The sequence below is a fragment of the Equus asinus genome, chromosome 5, assembly GCF_041296235.1.
Source record: "Equus asinus isolate D_3611 breed Donkey chromosome 5, EquAss-T2T_v2, whole genome shotgun sequence".
Classification (NCBI taxonomy): domain Eukaryota; kingdom Metazoa; phylum Chordata; class Mammalia; order Perissodactyla; family Equidae; genus Equus; species Equus asinus.
In genome coordinates, this window is record NC_091794.1 from 57,590,550 (window position 1) to 57,614,066 (window position 23,517).

General features: G+C 43.8%; 1 pseudogene; it reads left to right on the plus strand.

Moving 5' to 3' along the window:
- LOC106841042 (RCC1 and BTB domain-containing protein 1 pseudogene) overlaps positions 1-22,283 on the plus strand; it is a 40,122-nt pseudogene extending 17,839 nt beyond the window's left edge.
- Positions 22,284-23,517: the final 1,234 nt, after the last annotated feature.

Genomic DNA, 23,517 nt, shown 5'->3' on the forward strand with positions numbered 1-23,517 from the left:
CAGACAATGGAGGATGTTGGGGGTGGGGGGAGTCACTTACAGGAGGTTACAAGACAAGTAAACAAGATGCAGATTTAAGTCCTTGCCTTTGGCATTGATTAAGAGTTTCTAAAGATAAGGTCATCCCCCCTCCTTCCTGGTACAGAGAGGAGACACCTTTACAGATGGAGATTTCCCTTACAATGTAAATGTCTCTTAACAAAGGGTAAGTAAATTCCACTTTTTAGGGTCTCTTTCCTGTCTGCTGTTTTCAAAAGTAACCAGCCCAAAATAATCCTCATGCCAGAGAGACATATCTTGGGGTGGACAATTCCCATCCCCCACAGTCCCATCTTTGAAACTTTTAGGTTTCACAGTCCTTTGTAAGTTCAAGGAGTTTCATAGTCCAGAAGCTGAGTGGCAGATTGTTTCATCTCACTGAACACAATTCTTAGTCCTGGTAATAGGTCAGTCCAGTTAAATCCATTTTTGAAGGTGGTGATACAGGTGGGATCCCAAAGTTAGGCCTATATTTTGGAAGCAAGCAATCAGGTATTTAATAAGTATTTCTACAGAAATAAAAAGAAAAACAAGGTTAATGGTTGGAGCAAATTATAAACTAGTCCCTGAATCCAGGGGGCAGCCAGTCAAGAAGGTTTCTAGATGTCAGAGCCAGAGCATCTTTTGCAGCTTGAAATGTCTCTGATGATGTCATCGGGCATTCAGGTATCTTTCTGAGTGGCTTACAGCTTACACAGCAACAGACAGGAATCTCTCTTAACTTTCTATCAAGTTGTTCAGCTTTAGGGTACAAGGTTTCAGAAAAAAGGGTAAGTTCAATCCTCAATGATTCCAAATGAAAATGAGGAAAAAATTGAAAACGTTAGTTTGGAGATTTGTAACCAGATATTTCAGTAGAAGAATTCAGGATCCAGTCCAGTTCACAGGTAGAAAGAAAAACCTCAAAGACAATTAACACAACTAGGATCTAATATCCACAAATGTGTATTATAATTTTTCACTGAAGCATAATTTTTCTCTCTAAAAAATCACCCACATTTTTACAAAAGATAGCCAAATTAAGACTAATTGGTTTGCAATATAAGTTTAGTTTCAATAAACTTGGCTCAATTATTTACATAAGTGCAGCAAGAATAGCAACTGATCATATAGGCTCTTAAATCTGCTTTGCTGGAATTTTTTATGAGGAATCTCAGATTGAACTTTAAAGACCTCTCAAGAACAAAAAAGCCAAGCCAAGGACTTGCCATCAGATTTTGCCTGCAGTACCTACAGATTTGTGTGAATTTTTCTCTTTTCTTGAGATTCCCCAAAATATTTCGAGGTTCCTTGCACCTGCCAGATAAACAAGCTTCCTTACTTACCAGGTAAGATTGCTGGAATCTCTCTCTGTAAATAAGGTACCAGGTCGGTTTTTCCAAGTGGCTGTATTTCCAGAAAGTCAACCTTATTCCTCAAAGGCAGTATTGTCATATCCAAGCCTGTATGTTTCTCTCAAATATAACATTCCGGTTGTGGGGACCTGGAATTGGCCACCCCAAGATATGTCTCTTTGGCATCAGGATTATTTGAGGCTGATTGCTTTTGATAAACTGGGACAGGCAAGGAGGCTCTGAGGAATGGAACTCGCCCTTTGTTAGGACACGTTTACATTTGTAAGGTAAATCTCTATCTGTAAAAGGTGCCTCCCTCTCTGTACCAGGAAGAAGAAAGGAGATGACCTTCTCTCTAGAAACTCTTAATCAATACCAAAGGCAAGGACTTAAATCTGCATTTTATTGTGCTAGTCTGGTAACCTCCTGTAACTGACTTCCCTCCCCCTCCCAACTTTGGCATTTCTTAAGGATTAAGCATCTTTCCTTAGGCTAGGAACTGATTGCTGCGCTCACCTGTGACAGTCCAGCTCCAGACAATCCACTTGCCTCCGGCTTCGCCCTCTGAGACAGCAGACCACTACCTGCTGTGTCCATCAAGCGCTGTGCTGACAGGGCAATCTTGTGACTATTGTGGGAGGGACATTTCAATCACATGTGAAACACCCTGTTTGGGGGTGTATAACCACTATGTGCATCCCACTTCTTCGGTGCCCTTTCTTCCTTCGGGAAGAAAGGCCCCGGGCCATGGTTCCTCATAAAGCTTTGTTTAATTTTCTCTTGCTCTTCTGTCTCATGTGAATTTAATGCGTTCTCCGGCCAGATGAACCCACATTTGGGGAGAGGAAATGTCCTCCTCCCCTACAGTTTTGGCGTAGTCAGCAGGATGAAATTTCACTGGCTGGACACTGCTTGCTCCTGGACTGCTGCGGCCAAGAGATGCCGGACCCCTGACGAGAGCCGGCAAGAGGTAAGCGTTCTTACCACGTCAGTCTCCCGGATCTCTGCCTGCAGGCTCCAATGGAAGCAAGAGTGGTGAGATTTTTTGCTCTTCTAAATTTAGATTAGCGGGAGAAAATGTTGGTGAGGCTAGCTTCTTGGACTCAGCGACTCTAGTATTTGAGTACTCACAGGTTGTAGATCCTTTTCCTCCCAGAGATAGACTTTTCCTGGTCTCTGTCTTTTTGTTTGTCATAAGACACAGGCATCTCTATAAGCCTGTTGTCTGGGCTTTTTGTCTTGTTCCACGTCTTGAGAGCTTGGCTTTGTGACCTTTCTGGTCTCTGCCATCGGAGGATGCATGTACCGGCACGCATCTTGGCGGCCAGTCGAGTAGACTAGGGTTCCGGGACACACTCTTGGTCCGGCTGTGTAAGCTCTCAGGGGAGTTTGTCATAAGAGGTCCCAATTGATTTCATAAGGGGCCTTTGTCGTCTCAACCTTTGTTGCTTGCCTTTACTTTCTTAGGCTATTTTTGGGAGTGAATTTTCTGGATCTCTTTTGGGGTCGCCTCTTTGTCCTTGGTTAAGCTTTGGTTGAGTCGCTGTTAAGATCCTACTCGTCAATTTGGCCAGACGATGGATTATTTAAATTCGGAAAACTTCTAAATTGGGGGAAAAAATTGTGAGAGCTCTCATCATAATTTTTATTGGTGTCTATGAAAAAAGGCCAAATTAAAAAAGAAACACGGAAAATGGTAACTAGGTTTTGTCGACGAAAATAATCCATATCCAATCTATAAGTGAAAATTTGGGTGAGTTTATTCTGAGCTTAAATCTGAGGATTATAACCCGGGAGAGTCTTTCCACAAAGGAACAGAGCACTCCAAAGAAGTGGGGGTATAAGGGTGGTTATATACCCTCAAAGAGGATGTTTCACATAGGATTGAAATGTCCCTTTTACAATAGTCACGAGACTGCTCTGTTGGCACAGCGATTGATGGAAATAGCAGGTAGGTCTTCTGTCTCTGTGAACACAGCAGGGTGGCAGTCTCTTGTCTCCAGCTGGGTGGTCACAGGTGAGCTGGGAGGTGAGTGCAGCAATCAGTTCCTAGCCTAAAGAAAAATGCTAATGTCGGGGGGAAGTTGCATCTTTATCTGAAGGGCCTTTGTTCTGGCCAAAGGAAATGTCTAAGCAGATATGCAATGCGTGCTCAATAGCCGGTCAGGCCCTTCTGGAGGAAAAAAAAGGAAGTCAGGCCGAATTAGGTTTATACCAAATGGTTTCCTCATATACTCCAATATATCCTATTGCTTGCCATTTTTATTTGTCAGCTTAAACCCTGACTCAGGTTATACTTGAATTGGTGAAATATAAAGGTCTGAGTGTTGATAAGATTGTAACAGGTGGAATGCTTGAGCTCATTTTCTTTTTATGAAGAGGTTATATCAACTTTGCCTGAGTATGTTTTAAAACGTCTTTCTGAGAATGCTTCCTTATGCAATAAGACTAAGACCTGTTAAGTCCTGGCCATGGGTCCTGTCCCCATGCTGCAGCTCTTCACTGCCCTTGGGCCCTGTCCCCATGCTATTTGAATAGAGGAGCATTACTTCCAGACCTTGAGTCCGGGAAGTCTTTCTTTTGACTCCTTGGCTTGCTGAGCCCGCTTGCTTCACCGGCTTGTGAGCTGAAGTTCTGGTTTTCCTTGTGCCTTTCTCTTTTTCAAGGATGGAACTAAATTCACTGCTCCATCGGGAACCTTCACAGACAGCTGTATGAATCCATGTTTGCTGCCCATGGTTACTGTATGGGGCAAATTGTGGCATTCAGTCTGAAGAGAATCAGTACCTTAAGCCTGAGGGTGATGGAAAATGAATTAATCCATTCGTTCCTGACTCTATCTCTAATAGACAAATTTTACGTGGGCACGGGTCGGCCACTTAAGTCATTAGGACGGCCGCCAATCTCCAAGACTCCCGTGGAAGGTTTCTTTTGCTAAGGCTGGATTGGGATCCCTTCCTCTGGCACCTGACCATGCTCTGAACTGTGGGAAAAGTCCCACTCGGGACTCCAGTTCAAGGAAAGTACCAAACTCTAACCTTTGGTTGAGTATGGGAACCCCTTCTTGGGAGAGTGGCTCCAGGACGCAATTGGGTAGAATGTCCCCCAGACCGGCGGAAAAATTCCTCGCTGTTTTTCTCTGTTCTTTGATCTTTGGGACAACTCACCTGGCACTTAATGACTGCCAGGCATAATAGGGAAGGTGTACAAGGGATGCAATGCAGAGGGGCGCCCCCATCGCCCCTTGCTATAGGAACCCCACAGGCAGAACAAGTAGGACGCTGCCCTAGGTTCAGGAGATTTTCAAGGTAATGGACCCTTTTCTTTCCTCTCTCTTAAAGTGACAGTAGCCATTTCGGGCTCCTTTTGAGCTTTGCAATAGAGAAACAAAGAAATTTTTAAAGTGTCAAAGGCTCCACTCCCGGGAGCCCCTACTCTGGTTTCTGGGCCTGATCACCCCGACAACCACGTGGGGTGCCCTCTCTTGGCGATTGACTTGTTAAGCATTTAGGTGCCTACTGAGTTGGTTATGACAATAGGAGACCTGTGATTTATTCTGTGAACTGTCCTGATGGTGTTGTGTGCCCCGGCACGGGAACTGCTGTGTGACCTCTATCTCAATAACCCTTGGGGAAGAGGCCATGAGGGTGAGGCCTGACCTCTTTTCCTTTGTTCTCCAGGCCTTTGCCTCCTGCTTCCCTGCCTGGCTCACCTGTGCTGGCTCAGGGACTAAGTGCCCTGGGCTAAGTGGGATTTGACAAGATCTTATAACTATGTTGATGTCTGCAGTCAGGCGCCTTTGCACCCTTTCTCTGGCCTTGTCAGTCGGACACCAGCTTTATGACCATGAGGAATGCCTCAACCCAGAGACTCACCCCCTGGGTGCATTTTAAAGTTGGAAACGCTTTCAGTTGGATGGTTTATGCCCCAGAAACTCCAGCTTGGAGAAAACTTGAGGAGTTTCTCTGTGCCTTTGTGATGTAGTTGGACAGGCAGGTCAATCTAGAATGTCATTAAGTTAAACCCAGTAACTTCCAACTGTCCTTGGAAAATCCTTGCAAGACTGGAAATACAGCTCTAGAGGCAGTTCAGATTCCACCCAGTTCCTTTATCTCAAAAAGGATTATCATCTCCCCTCTCCAGGAACTACTATGTAGCCCATCACTAATTCCTAAGACTGGGGGAAAAAAAAAAAAAGAGGGGAAAGGTCATAAGCGTGCCCTTGCTGAGAAAAAAAATTTAGCATCTTGAGTGTCTTCTCCACAAATATTAGTAAAAGGCTCAAAAAAAAATTGGATTCATAACTAGGGAGCTTTATATTATTGTACCAGATTCATGGAGTGATTTTTAAAATAATAGCTGTGGAAGCTCTGTGTCTGTGTGTCTATATGCGTGTGACATTTTTACCCCTGGGTGATATGGCCAAAACTCAGAGCTCTGTTTAATTGGATTAAAGTAAGCGCTTACATAAATTCTAAATGCAATGGAAATTAACCCAATGTCTTTTAAGTTAAGACAATATGGATTAATCTTTGGTTAATGAAAGTTTAAGTTTGTTCGTTTGATTGAAAACTGTCTTCTTGTCAGAGTTGTCGGTATTTGCATACGATGCAGGCATGCAGCCTGGGCTTACTAGTCAAAAAAGGCTCATGTTGTCTGTTAGAAATTTGTCAGCATAATAACTTTAAATGGTAGCTGTTTGTTAATGTCTCAAAGTTTTTGTGGGTAATGTAAACATAATTATTGGGAACAAATGGTTTAGATATAAATGAAATAAGAGTTTATAGATAACTTTTTTTTTTTAGCAATAATTATAGTTTATGGTATGTGTATTTAAAATAACTTCCAAAATCTTTTTGGTAACTTGAAACTTTGAGGCTAAAAGCGTTTGGGTCCATCAGAAAGTGTGCCTCGTGTTTTATTGTAAAGTGGCATGTTTCTAGAAATTATGAAAAGTGTTTAGAATGTTCATATAAAAGACAGTTCATAATTGCTTAGTTTTTAGTTTTTTACTAGGGTCTGTAAGGGTTAAAAGTCTAATTAACATACGTAATTAAAGCTATTGGAAATTAATGAGGAAAACAGCTCTGTATTCAAGGAAAGTAAAATGTATGTTTTTAGTAAAGAGGGTATAAAGAATGGAAATATTTGTTTGATGGGTTAAGAAAGATAAATTTGTCCTAATATACGAGAAAGTAAGAAAGAAAGCATGGAACAAATTCTGAATGCAAAAGAAAGTTACAGAAATTCTGAAAAGAGTTTTGTACCTGGTCAAGTTGGCTAAGACTGAAATGAATCTAATTAAGTAAATGGGTTTTAATATGAAAAAGTAAACTGATACAAAAATTAGAATTTGGTTTTCTCTCTCAAAGGGATGATTATCTTGAACTTTTGGCCTGCTCTAAGTCTACTGAAAAGACAGAATCTGGTTTGTTAAAATAATTTGTTAGGTTCAGAAAAAGACAGAGTCTTTTTCTATATTAAGGTTTTTTGCTGTTGTCACTTTGGTTAACTATTATGAAGCATTGTTTCAGTGACCCTTGTTTTACAGTGACAAAATCAGCAACCTCTTGATCTTGTTTAAGTAAGTGTTTTAAAAGCTTTTGATATTTTTGACAAGCTTCTCCCTCAAAAATATTCAAGCCCTGAACCAAGGCTTTCTTTTGACCTGGATGAAGGAACAGGATTTCTCTGGGGATTTTCAGAGGCCACTGGGACTTCACAGAGAAATTTGCTCTCTCTTCCCATAAGGAGGAAGATTGTAAAGTAATTAGGTTTATTTGGTCTGTTAAATTACATTGGAACTGCATTGCTGAGAAATTTCTAACAGACAACGTGAGCTTATTCGACTAGTAAACCCAGGCTGCATGTTTGCATCATATTCAAACACTGACAACTCTTGAGGATATACTTTTTCAACCAAACCAACAAACTTAAACTTTCATTAACTGAAGATTAATCTATATCATCTTAACTTAAAAGACATTGGGTTAATCTCTATTACGTTTAGAATTTACGTAAGTGCTTACTTTAAGTCAATTAAATAGAGCTCTTAGTTTTGGCCATACCATCCAGAGGTAAAATCACACATATATAACATACATATAGACACACAGACAGAGAGTTTCCACAGCTATTGTTTTAAAAATCACGGCCATGAATCAGGTGCAATACAAAGCTCCCTAGTTAGGAATCCAAATTTTGTTTTGAGCCTTTTTAGAAATAATTGTGGAGAAGACATTCAAGAAGACAGATTTTTTGGCAAACGCATGCTTATGGCCTTTTCCCCTCTTTTTTTTTTTTTTCAGTCCTGGGAATTAACTACATCACAATAGCATAAACAAACCACTCAAGTTTTTTTACAGATGGAGTTTCTGGGGCAAAACCCACCCAATTGAAAGCATTTCTAACTAGTTAAAATGCACCCAAGGCGTGAGTTTCCAGGGATGGTTGAGGCATTCCCCATGGCAGTAAAGCTGGTATCTGACTGACAGCAGCCAGAGAAAGAGTGCAAAGACACCTGACTGCAGCCATCAACATAGTTATACGACCTAGTTAAGTCCCCCTTAGCCTGGGCACTTAGTCCCCGAGCCAGCACTAGGCGACGCAGGAAGAAGGAGGCAAAGGCCTCGAGCTGGCTGGGGCCTGGGGCTCCCTGTGCCAGAGTTGAGAGTTAAGTACAGAAGGTCCAGTGTCTGCTCAGGTCCAGCCTGAACTTAACCTTGACTTGGCAACAAGAGAGGAGGTGACAAACAAGACAGACAAAGCAGGGAAAAGAAGAGATCAGGCCTCACCCTCGTGGCTTCTTCCTGAGGGTTATCAAGATAAGGGGCACACACCAATTTCTGTGCCGGGGCACACAACATTGGCAGTACAGTTCACAGAATAAATCACAGGTGTGTGATCCTCATAACTGACTCAGTAGGCACCTAAAATACTCAACCAGTCAACCACCAAGAGAGGGCACCCCTCTTGGTTGCTGGGGTGATCAGGCCCGGAAACCAGAGTGGGGGCACCCAGGGGTGGAGCCTTTGACACTTTAAAGATTTCTTTGTTTCTCTATTGCAAACTCAAAAGGAGCCCAAAATGACCACTGTAACTTTAAGGGACATGAAAGAAAAGGACCCATTGCCTTGAAAATCTCCCCTAAACCTAGGGCAGCATCCTACCCATTGTGTCTATGGGGTTCCTATAGCAAGGGGTGGGTGATGGGGGCATTTCCCTGCATTGTATCCTTTGTATACCTTCTCTATTATGCCTGGCAGTAATAAGTACCAGGTGAATTATCCCAAAGATAAAAGAATAGAGAAAAACAGTGAAGAATTTTCCACCTGTCTTGGGGACATTCTACCCAATTGCATCCTGGAGCTGTTCTCCCAAGAAGGGGTTCCCACACTCAACCAAAGGTTAGAGTTTAGTACTTTCCTTGAACCAGAGTCCCGGTTGGGACTTTCCCGAGATTCAGAGTGTGGTCAGGAGCCATAGGAAGGGATTCCAATCCAGCCTTAGGAAAAGAAACCTGCCACGGGAGTCTTGGAGATTGGCAACCATCCTAATGACTTAAGTGGTCCACCTGCACCCATGTAAAATTTATCTATTAGAGATAGGATTAGGAAGGAATGGATTAATTCATTCTTCATCACCCTGAGGCTTAAGGTACTGATTCTCTTCAGGCTGAATGCCATGGTTTGCCCCATAGAGTAGCCATGGGCAGCAAACGTGGATTCGTACAGCTGTCCGAGAAGGTTCCCGATGGAGAAGTAAATTTAGATCCATCCTTGAAAAGAGAGAAAGGCACAAGGAAGACTAGAACTTCAGCTCACAAGCCAGTGAAGTAAGTGGGCTTGGTGAGCCAAGAAGTCAAAAGAAAGATTTTTTTGGACTCTCAAGGTCTGGAAGTATTGCTCCTTTATTCAGAGAATAGTGTGGGGACAGGGCCTATGGGCAGTGAAGAGCTGCAGCATGGGAACAGGACCCATGGGCAGGACGTTATAAGTCTTGGTCATGTACTATTGATAGGGAAGTATTCCCAGGAAGACATTTTAAAACATACTCAGGCAAAGTTGATATAACTGATGCAGGGTCGGTGAACCAAGGAGTCGAAAGAAAGATCTCTTGGACTCTCAAGGTCTGGCAGTAGTGCTCTTTTATTTAGAGAATAGTGTGGCATCGCATGGGGACAGGACCCATGGGCAGTAAAGAGCTGCTGCAAACATAGTTTGAGGGTAGGGCTAAATTTAAGGCATAGATATGTGAGTTATCTCTTTACAAGACAAAGGAAAGAGTATGTAAAAGAAAGTTAAAATGGTATCAGTGCAGGTGGGCTCTGGTTATTGAGTGGTCCTATAATTTTTAGATAAGAATCAAACTGGATTAAGTAAATGGCGGAAGCCACCATCTTAAATATTATTTTTAGCTAAAGACAAAAGAGGATGTTGGGAGTGGAGGGGGAGTCAATCATGGGAGATTACCACATGAGTACGGTAAACAAGATGCAGATTTAAGTCATTGGTACTGGTACAGAGAGGGAGACACATTTACAGATGGAGACTTCCTTTAAAATGTAAATGTCTCCTAACAAAGAGTAAGTAAATTCTACTCCTCAGACCCTCCTTCCTGTCTGCAGTTTTTAAAAGTAACCAGTCTAAAATAATCCTCATAATAAACTTTTTATAAAGAAAAACAATCAGCTCAAGCATTCCAACCTTTATAATCTTATCAACACTTAGACTTTTTGCGTGTGTGTTTCCTTTTTAATTTGGCCTTTTCATAGGTACCAATAAAAATTATGATGAGAGCTCTCACAATTTTTTTCCCCAAATTTAGAAGTTTTCTGAATTTAAATGATCCATCATCTGGCCACATTGATGAGTAGGATCTTAAAAGTGACTCAACCAATAAGCTTAACCATGGACACAAGAGAAGTCTCCAAAAGAGATCCAGAAAGTTCACTCCCAAAAATAGTCTAAGAAAGTAAAGGCCTTCATTGCACAGCAAGCAACAAAGGTTCAGATGGCAAAGGCCCCTTATGAAAGCAATCGGGATCCCTTATGACAAACTCCCCTGAGAGATAGCACAGCCTAGCAAAGAGATTGTGTCCCAGAACCCCTGTGTACTTGACTGGCTGCCAAGATGCACGCCGGTACATGCATCCTCCAGATGGCGGAGACCAGAAAGATCATAAAGCCAAGCTCTCAAGGCATAGAACAAGACAAAAAGCCCAGACAACAGGCATATACAAACAACAAAGACAGAGACAAGGAAAAGAGCTATCTCTGGGAGGAAAAGGATCTACAATCAATGAGTACTCAACCAAATCCTAGAGTCACTGAATCCAAGAAGCTAGCCTCACCAACATTTACTACTGCTAATCTAAATTTAGAAAAGCAAAAAAAGCTTCACTACTCTTGCTTCCATTGCACCCTGCAGGCAGAGATCCAGGAGACTGATGTGGTAAGAACTCTTACCTCTTGCCGGCTCTTGTCAGGGGTCTGGGATCTCTTGGCTGCAGCAGTCCGGAGTGAGCAGTGTCCAGCCAGTGAAATTTTATCCCATCCAAGTCATCAAACTGTAGGGGAGGAAGACATTTCCTCTACCCACTGTGAGTTATTCCGGCTGGAGAACAAATTAAATTCACATGAGACAGTAACAGGAGAAAATTAAACAAAGCTTTATAACATGTATACATGGGAGAGGCTCAGGCAACCTGAGCAACTTGCCAAAATGGCTGAAGCCACCACCTTAAATATCATCTTCAGCTAAAGACAAAGGAGGATGTTGAGGGTGGGGAGAGTCAGTTACAGGAGGTTACCAGACAAGTAAAGTAAACAAGATGCAGATTTAAGTCCTTGCCTTTGGCATTGATTAAGAGTTTCTAGAGAGAAGGTCATCCCCCCTGTTACCTGGTACAGAGAGAGAGACACCTTTACAGATGGAGATTTCCCTTACAATGTAAATGTCTCTTAACAAAGGGTAAGTAAATTCCACTTTCTAGAGTCTCTTTCCTGTCTGCTGTTTTCAAAGTAACCAGCCCAAAATAATCCTCATGCCAAAGAGACATATCTTGGGGTGGACAATTCCAGTCCCCCACAATATTCATAACAAAATAAAGAGGAATACTCATGACAGTTACAGTCCTCGTTTCCATAACTGGTCACATGGTCATAGCTGGTATTTATAACCACTTTCTTCCACTTGTCGGGGAAGTGGGAGAATTTCCTCCCCACCTCTTCCTTAAGGTTCTTATGTATACATGGGAGAAACTCAGGGGACACTGAGTAACTCAGCCAACTGGCTGAGGCTGCCTGTTTGAGTCTCTTAAGCTCAGACAGGGAGGACATTTGGGGTAGTGATTCGGGGCTTCACAGGGGAGGAAGGCAACCCACATGGAAATGGAAAAGCAAATGTTTGGTAAATAGAACTTTGATAAGGGTGGGCTTAGCAAGGATCCTCCCAGTCTACGGAAACCCAGAGTTATCCATGGTGATGGCCTCTCCTGGGGACAGGCCTTTATTTTACATTTCTTTTAATCAGTTAGCGGGGGAAAGGTCCAATGTTCTTGCTGAGTCTGAGCCTTTATTGTCTTCAGCTCTAAATAATCCGCATACCACAGTGGTGCATCTTGGGGACGCCTGCTCTGAACCTTGTTTTCTCAGATTTAAGGAAATCTTTTTCTCTTATGCTAACTATGACTTACAGCAATTTGGTGAAATCATACCTTTATGAGCAAAACTGAAATATTTATCTTTTTCTCCCTACCTGATCTCTCCAGAATTTGGAAACTTTGTGAGTAAATGAGTAAGATTATTTCGTGTCAATATAGTTATTTGCATAAGTTCAATAAGAATCTGTTTTCCTTATAACAGGACACATTGGTTATAGTACAAAGGCTTTGACAGTGTAGGGGAGGAGGACATTTCCTCTCCCCAAATGTGGGTTCATCTGGCCGGAGAACGCATTAAATTCACATGAGACAGAAGAGCAAGAGAAAATTAAACAAAGCTTTATGAGGAACCATGGCCCGGGGCCTTTCTTCCCGAAGGAAGAAAGGGCACCGAAGAAGTGGGATGCACATAGTGGTTATACACCCCCAAACAGGGTGTTTCACATGTGATTGAAATGTCCCTCCCACAATAGTCACAAGATTGCCCTGTCAGCACAGCGCTTGATGGACACAGCAGGTAGTGGTCTGCTGTCTCAGAGGGCGAAGCCGGAGGCAAGTGGATTGTCTGGAGCTGGACTGTCACAGGTGAGCGCAGCAATCAGTTCCTAGCCTAAGGAAAGATGCTTAATCCTTAAGAAATGCCAAAGTTGGGAGGGGGAGGGAAGTCAGTTACAGGAGGTTACCAGACTAGCACAATAAAATGCAGATTTAAGTCCTTGCCTTTGGTATTGATTAAGAGTTTCTAGAGAGAAGGTCATCTCCTTTCTTCTTCCTGGTACAGAGAGGGAGGCACCTTTTACAGATAGAGATTTACCTTACAAATGTAAACGTGTCCTAACAAAGGGCGAGTTCCATTCCTCAGAGCCTCCTTGCCTGTCCCAGTTTATCAAAAGCAATCAGCCTCAAATAATCCTGATGCCAAAGAGACATATCTTGGGGTGGCCAATTCCAGGTCCCCACAGTTCCCTCCTCTAAAACTTCCCTGGAAGTTTCACATATAAAAAGCTGAGCTGGTGGCTGTGGAGAGAGAAATCGAATTAGTAGGTGAGTGGTAAGAAATCTGCAAAGAGAGAAAAGAACGTAGATTAGAATGAGGATAGACAAGGAGAAAAGAACAAACTGTAGCACATTTCCCCACACTCCATTAAACCAGTTCCCCAATCCTGGAAATAAGTCTGTCCAATAAAATGTGTGAGCTTCATTTATCTGATGGAAAATGTCAATCTTCTCTTTTAATAGATGTAAGTTAGATGCTACTTGCCCAGTTTGATTCACATACAAGCAACATTTTTCACCGATGATTGCACAGGCTCCTCATTGCTGGGCAGTCAGTGTATCCAGAGCACGTCGATTTATGAGGACCACAGAGGCTCGGCTGCTCGTCTGTGACTGGAGTATTCTCAAAGTCTGCATGGTGGTGTTGGACTCTTGTTCCATCACCATGGAGAGATTTAAGATCGCCTTTTCCAACTCGTAGTCTCCGAAGCTGGGGAATAAGACTCTCGATGCTGACAAGAACTTGGAGTTGTGATACACAAGCGGATTCTCCACCATTTCCCGATGGGCACGCTTATGTGGCACAATCTTATGAACAAAGGAACCCAGGTTTGCAATTTGGCTGGCATTTAGGGTGGAGTATTTAGTGACAGAAGGGCCAGGTATCCGAGTCCACAGCGTCCTGACAAATTAGGTGGGAAGCTTTCATATACTTTGTTGCCGCATAAAATAAAAAGACCAGTGTGGTTTATAGACAAAGTTAGAGCTAAATCTAGAGTTCCCACAGTCTGGAGAATTCCATGCGCTATGCCACTGGTACTGTTAGAGCCTAAAAATCTCCATTTTCCATGCGCTCCTGTCAATCTGAGAGAACAGAACAGATCGCAGAATAGCTGTACAGGAGGCCTGAAGTCTGATTTCGGCAGCTATAAAGCCTGGTCTTGTCACCTGACCAAGTGAGTTCAGATTTTTGATCCACCCATATATAGTTTACAGTATTGGGCAGCTTAACCATGCGGGCAGCTGCAATACCCCAAGTTGTACATGGGTGTCTCATGAGCCTTCCAGAACATTTGGTGATTTGGCAGATGTTTGTGCCAAGGGGAGTAGCTTTAGAGTCACTTATAACTCCCGTTAGAGGTTTGAAGATGCCACCTGTGGAATCGAACCATAGAGTTTGATTACAATATTGTCCTGGTATGTCACCCAGGAAAGGTCCAGTGTCATGTTTACTTTCGATGCAGAGGGAAAATCTTTCACCTGTTGTCTTTACCTGGGCAAGGGAGAGTCCTGGAGCTTCCTTAGAGCCTTTCTGGGGCCCAAATGACTCACCAGGAGGAGAGGCAGAGTGAAGTTTTCCTTGTCGTGGATGCCATGCCCTGCTGTTCATCCGTCTTCCGTACTTAGTCCACCAGGTGTTCACTTCAGCAGGAACAAAGACCAGTTCCGGTTCCTTTGCACTATCTAGCTGTTGACATAACCAGCAGTCAGACTGATTAGTTAGCATGGTCAAGGCTTGGTAAACCGGTATAAGGGGGTATTTGGTTTGTGCTGGACTTGTTGAAAAAGAGAAGGTTAGTAAAAGCAAGACACAGGTTGGAAAAGAGCCCATAGTGGAGACTTAGAGAGAAGTAGGATAGATAGAGACCAGCACTCTTCAGTCAGCTTTTTAATAAATGATTAAAGGAAAATATATATTTGCTAATAGTTTCGTGTGTGTTTGTGTGTCTGTGTGTGTGTGTAGGGAGCCTTTAAATGCAAAGGTGAGGAAATAGGTGAAAGTGCGGTTTCTTGATCCGTGATCTTGGGAAAAGCTGTCTACTTCGTGGTGTTGGCTGCTTCTGGGGCCTGAGAATTGGCCCTGGAAATCCTTAGTTCAAGATCATCTGTGGGGACTGTCTCCCATTTGCCTTGAGAGTGATGTCCTGGGTCTATTTTGGCGTGGCTTGAATGGATCCAGGAAGATTTTTCCTTTATTTAGATGACCATGTAGGTGGTCAGTAGGATTTCATAAGGTCCTTGCCAGCATGGTGACAGCGTGTTTTTTCTTTTAAAGACCTTGATGTACACCCGATCTCCTGGTTGAAAGGGACGGCAAGGCTCGTCAGAAGATGGAGGCCACGCATCTTTTACCTGCAGACGATATGCTTCAAGTATGGTAGTTAATTTCTGTATATAGCTAGTCTTGGCATCAAATTGTTCACTTAAATTCCCATAATATTCACTTAATCAGGGAATCAAAGGTTTAGATATGCCAGTAGGCATCAGGCATCCAAAGACTATTTCAAAAGGAGTCAATCCATGTCTCCTATTTGGAGTATTTTGAATCTTTACAAGGGCCAAGCGCAGAGCTTCTGGCCGTTTAAGTCCAGTTTCTTGACAGACCTTTCCTAAAGTCCTTTTCATGTCTAGATTTTTAGGTTCCACTTGCCCTGAAGACTGGGGGTGATATGGGGTATGAAATTTTAATGAGTCCCCCAGAGTTTTTGCAAGCAAGTGGTTTATGTCTGCTGTAAAATGAGTTCCTTGGTCTGATTCAATCCATAAAGGGATGCCAAAACGAGGAATAACTTCAGTTATTAATTTCTTTCCCACGGTTGTGGCATCTGCATGTCTAGTTGGATAGCATTCAGTCCATCCACTAAACATGCAGATGATATCCAAACAGTGAGAGTTTATGGCCCTGAGGTCTTGTACAAATCTGTACATTTGGTTCCCATCTGAGTCAAATTTGCCTTCTTTTTTTACTGGGTGAGGAAGTAAAAACTAGTCCACCCCATTGCAAAAGAGAGTCTATTATGGGTTCAATTCTTCGCTCTGCATCTCTGGAGAGCAGGTATTGGTCTACTGATGGAAATGGTTCATTCTTCTTCCAAGTAATGTGCACGGGTTCTGCACTAAGCAACAATCATTTGCATGTGTAGCCCAAAGACTAATTGGGAAATCTTTTAAAGACTCATCCTCTTCAGAAGAATTTAAATAAGGACGAGTTTCTAGCAAGGAAAGCAGGAGACTTGGGGTTTGGTCAGAGAGCAAGGAGATAAGAACACCTTTTTCATTACAATTTGTAGTGGCATTAAATTTACATAACAAATCTCTGCCAAAGAGGTTTGCTCGAGAACAGAGACCAGAAAGGCATGATGAGTGTTCAGGGGACCTAAAAATACCGGAGTGGGCTGGGATATGGGCAGTGAAATAGGCTGCCCAGAGACTCCTACAACTTGAATAGACTCAGAGGTGACAGGTAGAGATAAATCCCCCGAATGGATAGTGGAGAAAGCCGCACCAGTATCACCTAAAAAATCCAGTTCCCAATCCTCTATTCTAAGTTTAACAGTAGGCTCGGGGGTACAACTGAGGATTGGCTGGCCCCATCATTTTAGGGAGAAATGCCCCTCAGGAGGAGAAAAACGAGTCTTCTGGGGGTTCTGGGGCCAAGTGGGGATATTTTTCAAACTTTTCCTTCTCTTAAGAGCAGGACATTCTCTTTTCCAATGCCCTGGTTTCTTGCAATACCTGCAATTGTCTGGGGGCCAATAGGGAGGCCTCTGAGTGGGCTTTAGTTGACTTTCAGAGTTGCCTTTTTGCTTCTCAAAAGATTCAACTTGTAGAGCAAGAAGAATTGTCTTTAATTCTCTTTTTCCTTTACTTTCCTGCTGACTATTTTCAAAGAACCCCATGACAAACAGAAATGGCGAGCAATAGGATATCTTGGAGCATATGAGGAAGCCATTTGGTGTAAACCTAATTCAGCCTGACTTTGTTTTTCCAAAAGGGCCTGACATGGCCATGGAGCATGCATTGCATATCTGCTTTAAACATTTACTATGGCAAGAACAAATGGCCTTAAGATAAAGGTGCAACTTCCCCCCACATTGGCATTTCCTTAGGGATAAGCATCTTTCCTTAGTCTGGGAACTGACTGCTGCGCTCACTTGTGACCACCCAGCTCGAGACAACAGACCTGCCACCCTGCTGTGTTCACCAAGACAGCAGACCTACCTGCTGTTTCCATCAATCGCTGTGCTGACAGGGCAGTCTCATGACTATTGTAAAAGGGACATTTCAAGCATATGTGAAACATCCTCTTTGGGGGTATATAACCACTCTATATACCCCACTTCTTTGGTGCCCTTTTTTCCTTCAGGAAGAAAGGCCCCAGGCCATGGTCCTCACATTTTAACTCAGAGTAAACTCACCCAAATTTTCATTTATAGATTGGTTATGGATTATTTTCCTCAACACCCATCACACTCCTCATTCTCTATTTCCTTTGCCTTCAGATACCATCTCAGCTGGTTATGGTTCTTTACCCATTGAAGTGACTCAAACGTTCATTCCTGAAGGGTGCAGGCCATTAGTAATCCTGCCTGGATTGAGTTGTAGTTTTCCACTGCCCCTAATCACAGAGCATGGTAACACTAACAGCCTCCTTGAGGTACCTCCTCTACTCCAGACACACTTTTCTGTGCCTTGGCTGTGGAGAAGAAGTGCAGTGTCCCCTTGGTAGTCAGGATCAATCACCCCAGCTAGCACAGTAACTCCCTTCTTTGCCTGCTGAGTCAGAGCCATGAGGAGTCCAAAGTTGCCGGGCAGCATTTATTGCTGTGATCCTTTTTTCCCTCTGGACATCTTTAATTCTTTTCTTTTTTTTTTTTTTTTTTTGAGTAATTTTATTGAGATCATAATTGTTTATAACATTGTGTAATTTTGGGTGTACATTATATTGTTGTGACTCTTTTTTTTTTTTTTTTTTGTAAGATTTGCCCTGAGCTAACATCTGTGCCAATCTTCCTCTACTTTGTAAGTGAGATACCTCCACAGCATGGCTGATGAGTGGAGCAGGTCTACACCCAGGATCCAAACCTGCCAACCCTGGGCCACCAAAGCAGAGCATGCAGAACTTGAACCACTCGGCCATGGGACCAGCCCCTGTTGTGACTCTTGATGGAAGTATTTTTCCTTTCAGCTTAAAACCTCTAATCCAGCAGAGGATAAAGTCATGGGAACAAGAAGCAAAAACTTTTCTAGTGGATCTCTAAGGGTAATAGTGAGCAGGGTCACTCCCATTTCCACCCCTTGACACATGAATCCAGGCTGTGGGAGAAGGAGCAACATATATTGCATTTGATTTTCAGCAATCTCAGCCCTGTAGCTGTGAGAGATAAGGGGCTCCTTCAGGGCACACATAGAAGCTTTCAGGTCATTTACGTGGTGCTTGAGCTGAGAACTTGAATCATCATTTTCCTTCACCACTTTGTCCAGAGACATTAGGAGTAAACAGCCAACCTCATTACATTTGTTAGCTTTCCAAAAATGTTTGAAAGTATCATATACACAGTCACTCAGCTCTTTGTTTCTTATAAGTGGTGGATTAGGATTATCCGATGGAGATATTTTACATCTCTCTACTGCCAGATCATGCCACAGACTATCAGTGCTCCCTTTCCTATTGGAAATAGAATCATCAGTGTCCTTTAATCTAACCAGATTAGAAAGCCAATTCCAGAAACCCAAGAACCAATTCAGAGAACTCATCCTTAACACTCTGTTCCTCTAGAACCACTCTCAGTACCCAAATCTGTATTAGTCTGGGTTCTCCAGTGAAACAGAACCAATAGGTACACTGTGGCCCAGTCAAGTTCACCCATAAAACTAACCATCACATCTACTGATGCATAACAAATTATTCTAAAATTTAGCATCTTAAGACAGCAAACATTTATTGTCTCCCTGCTGTGGATCAGGAATCAGGAGCAGCTTAGAGCCTCTTGGGAGGCTGCAGTCAAGGTGTTGGCCGCAGCTACGGTTACCTCAAGGCCTGAGTGGGGGTGGATCCATTTCTAGGTCACTCTTGTGGTTGTTTTCAGGTCTCAGGTCCTAACTGGCTGTTGACTGGAGATCAACACATTTCTCTCCACGTGGCTTCTCCACAGGGCTACTCATAATGTGGCAGCTTACATTCCCCCAGATCAAGGGCTCAAAGAGAAGGAAAACAAGACAGAATCCAGAGGTGTTTTGTAACCTAATCATGGAAGCAACAAGCCATCACTTTTGCCCTATTCTATTGGTTAGAAGAAAGTCACTAAGTCTAGCCCACACTCACTTACATACGTGTAGAAATCCAGCTCTCAAATGTGGGGAAAAGAACCTGCAAAGCTACACAGCCGGCTGACAACAGTGGCTTCTCCTGGCGGGGCAGTGGGTTTGGGTGTAGGAGGGGCCCAGGTCGGGTGGGGCTGCAGGGAAAGGAATGGTGTTAAGAAGGACTTTCACACTTCCATTTTATTTGTGTTGTTTTATTTGAATTGTTTTATCAGAATGTATTAAAGTATTATATGTGTAATTGAAAATAAATACAAATTCAGGAAAACCCTCACTGGAGTTAATAAAACATTCCCATTTGTTTTTAAATGGGAATTAAACAAATATATTTTTTAATTAATTAATTAATTTAATTTTTTTGGTGAGGAAGATTGTCCCTGAGCTAACAGCTGTGCCAATCTTCCTCTATTTTTTTGTATGTGGGACGCCACCACAGCATGGCTTGATGAGCAGTGTGTAGGTCCACACCTGGGATCTGAACCCACAAACCCTGAGGGGCTGAAGCCAAGTACGTGAACTTAACCACCATACCACCAGGCTGGCCCCCCAAAATATATATTTTTTAAAAAGGAATGAATATGTCATGATCACTGAAATGTTCTTCTTTTATTGAAAGATCATTAAAAATACCTGTAGTTTATGCTACAGGCCGCATGTGAGGTCGAATAAAGCAGTGGCCTTTTACTTTGGAATTGATTCTTCTGGGTTTATTGGAGCAACTGGAAGCATCTACTCAGGTTGTCAGTGGGAACTAGGAGGGCAAAGGGCAGGAGTTAAATGGACAGCCTTCTTCACAAGCTAATCTTTGAGAAATTTTTTTGCATACTCCTGAGATTCCTGAGATGGAATATAAATTTTCACTGATAAGACTTAGGGAATAAAATGTGCTATTTTGCAGATAAAGCAATAATGACAAAGCTGAGTAACACCCTTTGAATACTTGATATGTGCCGGGCCCTGTGCTAAAAGCTTTACATACATTATGGCATTTTATCTTGACAAAAGGCACTGTATGCAAGGCACTATAATTGCATTTATGCAAAAGGCTCTATGATTGCATTTTTCCGATTGAGAGAGGTGAGGTAAATGGCTCAGGGTCACACAGCTGTAAGTGGATTCAAACAAGGGTCTGATCCAAGGTCCCTGCTCTTGCCCTTACCATTAGAAATGAGGTCTGCCAGCAGGAGGCCAATCTCTGTCCTCAAGAACAGGAGCAGACTGCCAGGAAGGAGGGGTAGAAAGCAATGATGTCGTGAAGTTACGTCTGTCTCCACCTGTTGCTCTGCAGAGCGCTTGCCTGCCCAGGATTTGCTCTCAATGTCTTGGGCCTGCCGCCCACCCCACCCTAGCTGTTGGGTCTGGTCTTACTCAGGCTCCGTGTCAGCACCCAGGAGGGAGGCCAGCTCTGGAGTACGTACTTTACGTTAGCACAGTGAGAGACTCCTCAGGCACCACACCAGGAGATGAGTGTTTTCTTCTATCAAGGCGCCCCAACCAAGACCAACAGGAGAAAAGAGAGGCCTCGCAGAAATGAATCAATCATGTTGTAGCCACTGAGGGGTGCCTGCGAAGCAGGATGAAAAGGATATAGAGTACATCTGGAGTATAGCTGCTGCGTGTTACGCTTCAGAAATCCAGGGGCCAGAGAGGAAAGTGACTCATTCGTGGACTTCCTACCAGTGAGGGTGCAGCTGAGAGTAGTAGCCGGTCTCTGGCTTCCTGCTCAGGGCTCTCTCCCATCCTGTGTCAGGATGGAGGCCTCGGTCCTTCTGGCTGAGACCTGTGGTGGCCTTAACAAAAGTGCCAGCTCCCGAGTAAAGTACAGGTGACCAGGCTGGGGCTGGAAACACAAAGAAGAACAGGAAGTCATTTAGGAGTGTGGAAGATCAGAACAAGCATCACGTCAAAGGCAGAAACACAGGAGGGGGTCCCCCATTCCACAGCGTACACTGCCTGCCAGGGCCAGGCCCACAGTGTGAAGGCAGGCAAAGGGCACCAGCGGGCACCGGCTGAGAGGCTACAGGGCAGGCAGAAAGAAATGTTCTTACTGGTGACTAGAGATTTTCACATATTGAGGTATATAGGGTAATTATTCAGGTTCAAAACTGAGTCAACCTGAACTAAAAAGCCCAGCTTATGGCCCATCAAACATCATCCATTGTGGGGCTGTCCCGTTGGCGCAGCGGTTAAGTGTGCGCCTTCCGCTTTGGCAGCGCAGGTTTGCTGGTTAGGATCCCAGGTGCGGACATGGCACCACTTGTCAAGCCATGCTGTGGTATGTGTCCCACGTATAAAGTAGAGGAAGATGGGGACAAATGTTAGCTCAGGGCCAGTCTTCCTCAGCTAAAAGAATGGAGGATTGGCAGCAGTTAGCTCAGGGCTAATCTTCCTCAAAAAAAAACACACACACACATACACACAAAAAAAAAACAAACCCCATCAGTTGTTCCTCTGTTTTAACCATTCAAGTAAGGAAGGCAGTCTCCCGGAATAGGAATAAACACTTCCCCTCCTATGCCCTAGTGGTAACGCCCACCTGCTGGGTCATGTTGACCTGCTAATTTGCAACTGAATACCTCTTTCAAACTTTGAAAATGTACCCTGGGTGTGTTTAACATCTGTTCTTTGTTCTAAAACATGTAAGACTGTACTGAAAGCCATGCTTCTCTGGTGTGGGGTTTCCAGGGACTATGAGGAAGACAACTTTGACTCCGGGATATGCCAGGACCAAAACCTGAAATGCCTCCAGTGGCTCGAGGGAGAATGAAAATCAGTGAAGTGAGCTGGTGAACAGAGGCCTTGGCCCCACCACTCTTTCCTAACCCCCTGAAAACAAATTGCTACTGACTTTAAAGAAGACAGATTTCTGTCACTAATCTGAGACTCATATCAGAGTTGATAGCTCACTTGGGAGGATGGAAACTGTGGCTCATCGAGAACAATTGTCCCATCTAAACAAAGCAGTGGCTGATCAGTTTCAGCAAATTCCTCATCTGCCGGAACGCAGACTCAGTATTGCCCGCTCTCCAGTTTCCCAAGAGACACTAGAAATTTATATTTTTATGAGTAACCTCCTGAATTTTAACGGTTGGCAACACATTCAAATATTTTAAACCTATGTGGACCAGGCTAGATCTGTGACCAAGTGGTACTCCCCCAGTCTGCGGGTGGTATTTTAGAGCTGGGGGGCGGGGGGGGGCGGTGGTGACTGTATCCAAGGATCAAAGGGCCGTGTGGCTGCTCTCCAGCTTAGTTGAACTTTAATACAAGTGATGCGGGGTCGGTGAGCCGAGGAGTCGAAAGAAAGATTTCTTAGACTCTCAAGATCTGGCAGTAGTGCTCTTTTATTTAGAGAATAGAGATAGAGTAGCATGGGGACAGGACCCATGGGCAGTCAGAGCTTCTGCTGCTGCCGCTTCTGCTGCCCCCGCTGGCATGGGGACAGAGCCCATGGGCAGGCAGAGCTGGTGCGTGGGGACAGGACCCATGGGCAGTCAGAGCTCCTGCTGCTGCCACTTCTGCTGCCCCCGCTGGCATGGGGACAGAGCCCATGGGCAGGCAGAGCTGGTGCGTGGGGACAGGACCCACGGGCAGTCAGAGCTCCTGCTGCTGCCGCTTCTGCTGCCCCCGCTGGCATGGGGACAGAGCCCATGGGCAGGCAGAGCCGCTGCTGCTGCCCCCGCTGGCATGGGGACAGGACCCATGGGCAGGCAGAGCTGGTGCGTGGGGACAGGACCCACGGGCAGTCAGAGCTTCTGCTGCTGCCCCGAACTGAGGGTTAGGGCCAAATTTAAGGCATAGGTATGTGAGTTATCTCTTTATTAGTGCCCGTTTGGTCTGGCCATTTGGCGGTCCCACAACTTTTAGATAAGAATCAAACCGGATTGAGTAAATGGCAGAAGTCACTGCTTGAATTTTATCCTCGGCTAAAGATAAAAGGAGGATTTGTCGGGGGGAGGGTCAGTTACATGAGGTTGCCAGACAGTTTCCAGAGATAAGGCCATCCCCCCTTCCTCCTGGCTCAGAGAGGGAGGCATCTTCACAGATAGAGGTTTCCCTTAGAAATGTAAATGTTTTCCCAACAAGGGGCAAACAAATTCCAGAGAGGGAGGCATGGAGATTTCCTTTACAAATGCAATTGTCTCTGATCAAAGGGCAAACAAATTCCACTCCTTGGAGCCTGCTTCTTATCTGTAGTTTTAAAAGTAACCAGCCTAAAAATCCTCATCATAAACCGTTTTAAAATTAAGCAGCCTAAAAATCCCCATCACAAGTACAAACCCATTACCCAGGTCTAAATCCTTACCCCTTGAGGCCAGTGTCGACAAAAATAATCCATAACCAATCTATAAATGAAAATTTGGGTGAGTTTATTCTGAG